Below are 11,086 nucleotides of genomic sequence, written 5' to 3' on the forward strand. Positions count from 1 at the left end.
GATGCAAAATGAAACCTAACCACCCACAAGCCAAGTTGAGTTTTTTCTCCCAGATTTTCTTTCCTCCGCTACAAAACTGCCAGCACACATCTGCTTCCACGTTGACTGGCAAGCAGATTCCGGTCCCGCCTACGATCCAGTCCAGGGAACGACCTTCAATTCATAACAAATCACAGAAATCTTGGAAATTTTTCTGAACGGCAGCTCTCTCCACCTCCAAGAAAAACAATGAAAGTTGGGTTTGGGGAAGGCTGGCTCCCTTGATGTGTTTCTCACATGGTTCTCCTAGTTTAGGGAACTTTCAAGTCTGGGCATTTAATCCAGGCACAACTCTTTCAAATAGGAGGTCTGAAAACCGAAACAAATAGTGGCTGTTCTTTTTAAAACACATCAGTTCATTTGCAAAGCGTTTTGGTCTTTTTATTAGTCCCTTTAAAGCATAAAATCCACTCTGCCGCGCACACCCATTCCTGTGAAATAGATTCCAATAATGCTTCAGGCAGACGCACTCTTCCTATTTTGTGGGCATGCACGGAGGTAAGCCTACATTTTCATGGAAGTTTAAAATTGTCATCAAAATGGAATTATTTATATGTATTATTAATCTTTGTTTATATTTTTACAATTACTTTTTTCATGGTTTTTCAATACTGATACAACCAATTAAATGTAATAACAGTATTTGAATATGGATAGTTAACAGGAATATTGGATCAGATAAGATCAAAGACCACTGGGATTTCATTATTAGTCATCTTATACTTGGTTCCACTGAGCATTTGAGCACCTTGTCAGACTCCTTACATACATAATCTTGTTTAAACTTCCCAACACCTCCATGAAGCAGGATTATTATTTCCATTTTATTGTTAAGGACACTAAACAGAGCCACAAAATGATCGTGCAGGGATTCACACCACACCCATCTGGTGGAAAAGCCTGGGATCTTTCCACCCTGCTTTACTGCCTCCTTTGTAAGTATTATCACTGCTGGTAAGGACAGCCTTCCAAAGTACCCTAAACCAGAGGAAGCTGACTGAATAAAAAATATTTTTAAAGACAAATAGAATTTCAACTCAGAAAAGTCAGATTAAAGTAATGCTTGATCTGACCACAACGGCATGAAACTAGAAATCAACCACTGAAAATGAAATGAGAAAAAAAAAAGATTACATGGAGACTAAACTACAAGCTACTAAGAAACCAATGGGTGAGCAATGAAATCAAAGAGGAAATTTAAAAATATTTACCTTGAGAAAAATGACAATAAAAATACAAATATACAGAATCTACAGGATGCAGCAAAAGCAATTCTTAGAGGGGAGTTCATAGCAATATAGGCCTTCCTCATAAAACAAGATAAATCTCAAATAAACAACTCGACCTGAAAGAATTAGAAAAAGAAGAAAAAGCAAAACCTAAAGTCAACAGAAGGAAGAAAATGTTAAAGATCAGATAAGAAATAAATAAAATAGAGATTAAAGAAACTAGAAAAAAATTTTAAAACCAAGAGCTGGTGCTTTGAAAGGATAAAAAAAGTTGACAAACCTCTGGCCAGGCTCACCAAGAAGAAAAGAGAGAGAGGACCCAAATAAACAAAATAAGAAACGAAGGAGAAAGAATAAACAATACTGCAGAAATATAAAGTAAATGCTTAGAAGGAAAAGACTGCAGTAATTACATTCAGCAAAATGTTCTCATACAAAGGTGTCTTTAGAAATGTCCTAAATAGTATCTCCAACCCAAATTACACAAACACACTCGGAAACCTGAAGACCAAAATCAAACGGTACACAAAACAGTGCTACCTATTCCCAAGAGGACACAACATCCAAATTCACCAAAAGCACAGTTTTTAAATAACAGATCTGAAAACATCAACAAATGCTCTTTGCAGAAAGACTACTTTGGCTTTTCTTTGGAGCACTTACTAAAACATTATAAATAATGTAAAAATAACTTAAAATGATTAATTAAACTTCACCTTTCCTAAAATTAAATGCCTCCAATCTAAGGGCCTGGCTGCTTGATCTGGGAGGAATTTCGTTAGCATTTATAAACTGTCAGCGTAACTCTCTCTTCAAGAGACACTTACGATTATTTTAATTCAAGAAGCCAATTCAGCATTTATAAAAGGTAACTCTGTCAGTATGCCCATCCATTTTCTTTTTGTATTAGTAAGACTGTGCTTCCTAATTTAATTCTGAAGTGTACAATTCTTTAATGATAATTATGCATATATTAATATATGTTTATGGCAACAAATTAAAAGAGAAACTATTCTCTAAATTTCAAGAGCAATGAAAATAATGTCATTAGATCTGATTGTTTCTTCCTTACCTTGGTGCTTCTCTTGGCCAAATGGCCCTGATAAGCAGAGACTGGTTACCCCTGCATCCCCACCCAGCACAGGATTTGACCATGGTTGGGGCTCAGTTTCTTTAATGCACCTGTAATAACAACTTCTGGGGTGCAGGTTTGATCCCTAGCAAGGCCTCTAAATATCACCAAGGACAGACATACCTCCAAGCTTATTGCAATCTGGCAATAAATAAGGGCTTCCAGAACCAAACTGTTTGGTCCCCATCAGGGAGACAGGCTCAGAGAGGTGAGGGCAGCCCCAAGTGCCCTACCCAGGCCTTCCCACTGCACACTGGTGCTTCCCTCTTAGGCCTGTGCAGCTGGGGCCTCGGGGCATGCCCACCTCCAGAAAAGCAGCATCTTCAAGGTAAATCCCAGCAGCTCTTCTCTTCTACAATGGCTAATCAGCTGCCACGTCCTCTGAGTGGGGCAGCCCAGGCAAACACAACAGTGTGATGGGCCTTGCTTCATGTCCAGGTAGGTGAGTGCAGAGTGTCTTCTCTTTAGTGGCTGGCAACTGGGAAAGGGGGCAGATTTTTAAAGGGGGAATTTCAGGGAACAGAAGTGAAAATCAAAATGTACAGTGACTTCCCCAGTGGTCCAGTGGTTAAGACTCCAGACTTCCACTGTGGGGGGCAGAGGTTTGATCCCTGATTGGGGAGCTAAGATCCTGCATGTGTGGTATGGGCAAAACATAAAATAAAAGTAATAGTGAATGTCTTTTTTTTTAAGGGCAACTGAACGCAGGTCATGGTGATTTGTCAGCGTCACCCCTAATCATACCCTCCACAAAGGCCTTGGGTTGGGCTGGGTCTCGGGACTGGGACTCCCATTTGGATGATCAGCCCATGAAGACAAGGACCACTGTGGAAGTAGACGTGCAGCATTTCTTTGCACCCTATGTCCTTTGTCCCAGGAAGAATAAAAGACACGGCAAGCTTCCTCATAGAGTAAATGAGGGGAAGATTATCTTTCTACAGGAGGCCACATTATCCGTGTTTATCTCTGTTTTGACAAAGAAGTTGAATCAAAAGCAAATGTTTCTAGAAGCAACAAGCTAACTACCCAAAGCCTTGGTTTCTTAATTAATGAATCAGCTCAGCCCAAAGACATGTCTGTTTCCAATATGTGGGTTCTGCTTGAAAGAGGTAGATATTTCCAGTGGAAATGTTTTAATCAGTGGCTAAACTGAGATAAGCTTGGGGCTGGGCTGCCAATGGAAATACTAATGAAGGTCCGCAGAAGGCCAGAAGTTTTCTGGATTTGAATCCAATTCCGGTCAGACCATACCAGATCCAGAAAAATTTTCTTACCCAGAAAATCCTCTTAGCATGGATCACTGAAGTGATTCAAGCCAGGCCTGGGCTCTATCAATGAAATTAAAAAGTTAGGTAGAGCTAATTAAGAGGGTAAAGTATCACTTAAATTACCTTTCAAGCATTTTCAATTACCTTGGAAGCAGCAATTGACAACCAATCGCTATATGAGCTATGAATCAACTTTTATCTAATTCATTAAAGTGGGTTCCCCAGAGCCTTGGCTAGACCATACCTTGATAGCCTAGTTTAAATGACTGAACCATTTGTACCTGAAAGTAAAAGAACTGACTTTGCTCAGATGCTGCCTTCGGTGTGGTCTGACTTTGCGCGTTTTTATTTTACAGCCTTTCTATTTTCAAGAGAGCAAGCACCTGGATTATGTGTAGCAGCAGATGTCTGACTTCTTTGCGTGTTCTCCTGGGCAGGCCTGCCTTCCCTGGGACTGCGTTCCTTGCTCTGGAAAACGAGGGGCCTCATCTCCCAAGTTCATGGGTCCCCTTTGTTGCAGCTGCCGTCCAGTGTTCAAATCAGACCCAGCCGCTTGTGCTGGGAGACCCTCCAATGTCAGAAACTTCTAACGCTGACACCTCCAAATGTTAGAAACCTCTTGGGAAGATCAGTTTCTCCAGAGGAAAAGAACGTCCATTCAGCATCTGGGGAGCCTGAGGAAAGAAGGGGAAGCAGATGTGGGTCTGCTTCATTAAATTGTTAATTCCCCCTTAACAGTTCCCCTTTTTCATTGTAGCACAAGCTGAGGTCAAGTTCTCCAGAGCACTACCTCAAGCCTCACAGCCCTGCACACCTGCCTCCTTCAACGTCCAGAGAAAGGAGATCAGCCAGTTCTGGGAGCCTAGAGAGATGAGATGGGGACGGAATCCCTCATTTTAAGACTTCCGATGCAGTCTCCTCTGTTCAGTTCCACCCCAGGCATGGCCTTCTTTATCCTCTGAGGCTTCCAGTGCTCCTCAGTGCCAGCTACTCACTCCTCTTTGGCATCCTCCAAACCCTCCTGAAACCATCTAAGTGGCAGCTCTATCTGGTTTGCTAAACCAGTCACAGTCCAATCTGTCACGTCTCCACCACTGTCCTCCCCTGGTAGGTCTGTTCCTTTTTCTCTCCACTGTCAGTTAGTTACCTGGGTGGGACAGTAAGGAGAGAACCTCCATGCAGATTTCATCTTGCTTTGTTTAAGACATCTCAGGCGTGGCATCCACGGTGTATTTGGTCATACCCCCTCTTCCCTGCTTTCCCTCGACATTTGCCAAGACCCAGAGTCACTCAATATCTGCTCACAGCCCCCAGTCTCACCAGGAGCACCCCGACCCTTGCAGGTCTATCTTTTCTCTAGAGTGCATGGGGCTCACAAAAGAGAGAAAGCTCTCCTGTGTTCTGGGCTCCCTTCATCCAGGGATGACGGTATCCAACTTCTCCAGCTGTGCTAACAGTCCTCCAGTCCAAATAGTATCATGGCCACCAAGCCACGTTTTTCTTCTCTCCCTCTCTTTCCTTCCTCTCTCACTTCCTTTTTTTAAAATGTGAACTGTTTTGTGTACATGAAGTGTGAAAAATCATCTTATAAACATTCATGTCCTTATCACCTGGATTGAACAGATATCAGCATTTTGCCATTTTTTTGCCAACAATCTTTTATTTGTGATGGAACAAATCATTGCAGATACACCTGTCTCAGTTCAACTTCCTTTTCCCTGAACGTCATCCCTTAGTGATTTTTAAAGAAAGGATTCCATTTTTTCCCCCTGAAAAATGGGATCATTTAACCCTCATTCTTGAATGATAATTTAGCAGATTAAAGACAACTAGGTGCTGGGACTTCCCTGGTGGTCCAGTGGTTAAGATTGTGCTGCCAAGGCAGGTGGCACAGGTTTGATCCCTGGTTAGAGAACTAAGGACCCACATGCTGTACAGTGTGGCCAAAAGATTAAAAAAAAAAAAAGACAAACAGGCACACAGTTGAGTTGGTTTTCTCTCAACAATTTGTAGATACATCATTGCCTCCAGGGAACCATCATTGAGAATTCTGCTAATTGCTGGTCCTGTGTCAGTCATCTATTTTTTTTTCAATTTTTTCTTTTGTATTTGCACAGCTACAGTCTCAACCCAATGTGTGTTAGGTTTGGATTTATTTTTATTTATCCAGCCCTGGACTCACCTTATTTCCTACAATTATCAAATCAAATCTTTCTTATATTCTTCTGGAATGTATCAACTGTTTCTTTATACTTTCCTGCTAGGATTTAGATTAGAACTATGTTAGATATTCTCAGTCCTCCATGTTGCTTAACTTCTGTTTTATATCTTCCATCTCTTTTTCTCTGCTGCACTCCAGGGAATACAGTGAGTCAGTTCTACCTACCAATTCACTAATGTTTCCTTTAGCTGTATTGTGGCTGCCCACTGATTATGTCTGGAAGATTTGGTTCTCATTCTAATTTGCCTCTTCCTTTTTCAAAATAGCATCTTGTTTTTAATCCTTTATATCTATGTAGCATTTTTTACTGGATATTTCTAATTTCTCAGTAATTCAACCCTATCATTTTGCTGACTTGGTAAATTAACTTGTGCAAATTCATCTGCAGGTAATACTTGCAATCCTTTCTCCAAAGGAAGGACTCCAACAAAATTTCAGATGACAGGGATGGGCAGCAAGGAAATCTTCTGAGTGGATGACTGTCTTGGTCCATTTGGATTGCTGTAACAGAAATACCATAAACACGGTGCCTTATAAGCAATAAATTATTTCCCATAGTTCTGTAGTCTGATCTGTCCAGTGAAGGCCCACTTCTTCATAGGCAAATGGTGTCTTCTGTGGTATCCTCACATGCAGCCAAGTGGGCGAGGGATCTCTTAGCGGCTCTTTCATAAGGGCACTAATCTCATTTGTGAGAGCCACGTCCTCATGACCTAGTTACCTTCCAAAGGCCCCAACTTCTAATACTGTTACCTTGTGGGTTACAGTCTCAACAACTGAATTTTGGATATGAAAATAACACATTCAGTCCATTACAGTATTACCTCCTGGAGGGCCTAGGCTGGCTTGGTGTCATATGATGCCTACATTACACACCCTGAATGGTCAGACAACTACAAGGCACTATTAAGGGTAAGGCTCTGAGAGATAAAATCAAGATTCCGTTTGCAGAGCAATAGGCAGGCTCTAGACTAAGCCATTCCTCTTCACCGACCATCCAGGGGGCTCTCTTTCAGCTCTGTTACCAGACCATTCTCACACACAATTAGCAACACTACTACACACTTCCCCTTCCTTTTCTATTAAAGGCTTTGTGGTTTAAAGAACTCATTGACCATTAAAAATACATATATTTAAGTTCTATGGGGATACTGTGGGAAAGAGGAAATAAGAATACCTTCAAGTCACACATCTCACACTTTGAATTAACAATGATAAAACCCATCACTTTTTCCATATCTATAAAATCCACACAGAGCACAAAAAGGCAGATCTGGTCCAGAGGTCTTACTTTCAAATGAAGAAACTGAGGCTGAGAAAGGTAAAGCGATTGGGCAGGGGCGGGGATCTTTTGATTTTAAATTTATAGTACCACACAAATTCAGTTATGCTTAGTAAAAGATAAAAGGGAAAACAACAATATTCTCAAGTAAAAGTTATGAGATTCATAATCATGAGGAAAAGTAGTACAATAATGGGGACATTTTACTTTATGTAAGTTATTACTCTAATAGGTTGGGATACTTATTATTAGAAAGGTAGAAGAGAATACGATTGCCCAGGTACCACTCTGCCTAAGTTGTCCCTGGCAACACTCATTCAGATCAGGTACAATATCTGAGAGAGACATGGATTAACTGTTGTATTTAGGGGAGGGCCATCAAGATGATGGGATGACCTGAATTTATGTCTAATCAGGGATGGTTTAGGTAGAAAGAGATGAGAACTTGAAGACTTACATGACTTGCTGAATGAATGGACCTGAGATCAGCCTTCAATTCTATTACTCAGTGCCTCTATATATAGGCTTCCATTAATAAACAGTCATTGTTTTAAACAATCACTTATTGGGACTTCCCTGGTGGTCCTGATAAATGGGTGACTAAGATTCCATGCTCCCAATGCAGAGGGCCTGGGTTTGAACCCTGGTCAGGGAACTAGCAGGCTTTACAGGTGGCTCAGTGATAAAGAATCCATCTGCCAATAAGAGGAGCAGGTTCAATCCCTGGGCTGGAAGATCCCCTGGAGGAGGGCATGGAAACCCACTCCTGTATTCTTGCCTGGAGAATCCCATGGACGGAGGATCCTGGCAGGCTACAGTCCATAAGGATACAAATAGTCGGACACGACTGAAGTTATTTAGCACACAGCAGACAGATAGTAAATGGTTTCCAAGTCTTCTATTGTAAAAATGAAAGTTCTCAGAGTTTAAGGAACATTCTTTCACAGAAAACAAACCTGTTTCTTCTCTCTGAAATATTAATACGTATGTACTGCTGGGGGGAATGCATCCCATGAGAAGGACACCAGCCAGGAGAGGAAAGATTAGTTATTAACTGGGCTTTGTCTATATAAAAAGTCATTCTTACTCTCATGGCCCCAAGGATTGGGACTGAGTTCAACAGACGGAAGCCACAGGAAAGCAGAGTTATGCTTAATGTAAGGACCTGCCAACCACAGATTATTATAATTGTGTGCATTTAAGTACAACTAAAACAAAGACTGCTAAGGGAATTACTTTTTCCAAAAAGTGAATGATAATACTAATTAAAAATTAATCCATTTGACATAAAAGGAAGCATTATTGGTGCTTCTAAAAGAGCTGCATTATAATTCAACATTAATTGATTTGAGTCATTAATTTAAAATAGAAGGGGCGATATATTCTTATTCACCAGTCTGAGTCATGGGTAATCAGTCTTCATGACCTCTACAAAACAGTGTTTTTAATAGTAACCATTCACCATCTGGATTGTAATAATCATCATGCAAAATTTCCGCTCTGTTCATTTGGGGTCAGTTCCAAAGGAGCATTTTCTAGGTCTCTAAGCTTTAAACAAAGCAATCTTTACACAGGCAAGCAGTTATTTCCTGCACAGTCAATAATTCCAGATATATTAAAATGTCATACAGACCTTACAACTAAGTATGACCCCCTTATCTTGGCTTAAAGAAAAAAAAATCTACTACTTACATTACACAGCTGCTGATACTTGAATGACTGCAGAGTCCAGGAAATCTTTAATGAAAAATTTAACTCTGTTAATACTCTAATTCATGCCCCCCTCCCTTTCCTTCCCCACTACTTTTGAAAGTGTGAATCACCCTGAATTGAATGAAGTAAGATTTGATCAGAAGTGTCAAAGTGGGTTAAGAATCTCTGAAAGAGCTCCATAGAGAAGGGAGATGTGTCCTGTGTGAGTGTGGCTTCTTAATTTAAACCCTAAGTAAGTGCATGCTTAACTGATTTACAGCAGCAGTCTCTGGCGAAGCATAAAGTGTGTGTTCACTACTATCTTAGTGTATGCTATCACCCTTGCTATTCAGTTGCCCAGTCGTATCGGACTCTTGGCGACCCTATGGACCACAGCACACCAGGCTTCCCTCTCTCCCAGAGTTTGCTCAAACTCATGTCCATTGAGTCAGTGATGCCATCCAACCATCTCATCTTCTGTTGCCCCCTTCTCCTCTTGCCCTATCTCCTTTATCACCCTAAAGGATCATGTTGGCTTGTTTCATTACCATTCTAATTATTTTTGCAATAGGGATCAATCCTAAAAACATTTTGTTCACCAGATTTTTACTTAATTAACAGAGAAGGGGACAGAAACCATAGTAATGTTTCAATCTCCTATATGATGACACCAATTACTTTGAATTCTTCACCAAAACAATTTGCCAGCAAAACTGAAATGAAACATTGACATGGTCTGAAGAGGGAAGAAAATTCTATGGTTCTTTGTGGCTTCTCCTATTGTTTTATGATGTTTCCAAAATTCAGGATGGAACTTTAATAAACAGATAATTTTGAGGTTATACAGACCTATAATTTATCTGAAACCCTTGGGACCAGATGTATCTCACAATACAGAATTTTTCAAATTTTAGAAAGGCAATATGTTTCATATATCATAGAGCTGGTACACCTCCAAGGAAGTCTGGAGTGGGACCCCATAATCAAATACATTAATTTTGCTACCGCCAAACTCATTGACATAAACAGAATTAAGACCACAATAGTCTCATATCAGTTCAGTTCAGATTTTGCTGTAAAATGTCTCCGCTATAAACTCATAAAAAAACTTTTTGGCTTTCAGAGCTTTGTGAATCTAGGTAAGGGACTGAAGGTCTGCAATATGTAAAAAACAAACAAATTGTGTTTCCAAAGGCTTTCTCAGTTCAAAAAGAAACTCAGTGTTGAGTATTAAATTCAAAAACAGTAAGCGTAAGTTCTACTATATGCACAATTACTAAGAGAAATGGGCTCCCTCTGGCCCAGGAAGTCTCAAATTTCTTTTCAGAACCAACATACACACACAACACAGAACCCACTTTCATCAGTATTAATCGTCATCCTTGCAGTGATTCTCAACCACAAGGGCTTGCCCCTCAAGGATGTATCATTTTAATATGAATAATCTCCTCAGTTCAGTCACTCAGTCGTGTCCGACTCTTTGCGGCCCTATGCACTGCAGCACGCCAGGCTTCCCTGTCCATCATCAACTCCCGGAGCTTACTCAAACTCATGTCCATCGAGTCGGTGCTACGACTCAACCATCTCATCCTCTGTCGTCTCCTTCTCCTCCCACCTTCAATCTTTCCTAGCATCAAGGTCTTTTCTAACAAGTCAGTTCTTCGCATCTGGTGGCTAAAGTATTGGAGTTTCAGCTTCAGTATTAGTCCTTCCAATGAAAATTCAGGACTGATTTCCTTTAGTATTGACTGGTTGGATCTCCCTGCAGTCCAAGGGACTCTCAAGTGTCTTCTCCAACACCATAGTTCAAAAACATCAATTCTTCAGTGCTTAGCTTTCTAGAATAATCTCCAAATCCTTAAAAATTTCTAGAATAATCTCCTACCCCTTAAAAGCCTTTGGTTTTGGGCTTCCTTGGTGGCCCACTAGTAAAGAATTCACCTGCCAGTGCAGGAGACGTGGGTACGATCCCTGATCTGGGTATATTCCACATGCCACCAAGCAACTAAGCCTGCGGGCCTCAACTACTGAGCCCGTGCTCCGGAGCCTGGGAATTGCAGCTACTGAGCACATGTGTCCTATGCTCCCTGGAGCCTGTGCTCGGCAACAAGAGAAGCCACCACAATGAGAAGCCTGCATGCTACAACTAGAGAAAAGCCCAAGCAGCAACAAAGACCCAGCACAACCAAAAATAAAGATAAATAAAATTTTATATATTAAAAC

Source organism: Bubalus bubalis, chromosome 11 (genome assembly GCF_019923935.1).
Source record: "Bubalus bubalis isolate 160015118507 breed Murrah chromosome 11, NDDB_SH_1, whole genome shotgun sequence".
In the NCBI taxonomy this organism is placed as follows: domain Eukaryota; kingdom Metazoa; phylum Chordata; class Mammalia; order Artiodactyla; family Bovidae; genus Bubalus; species Bubalus bubalis.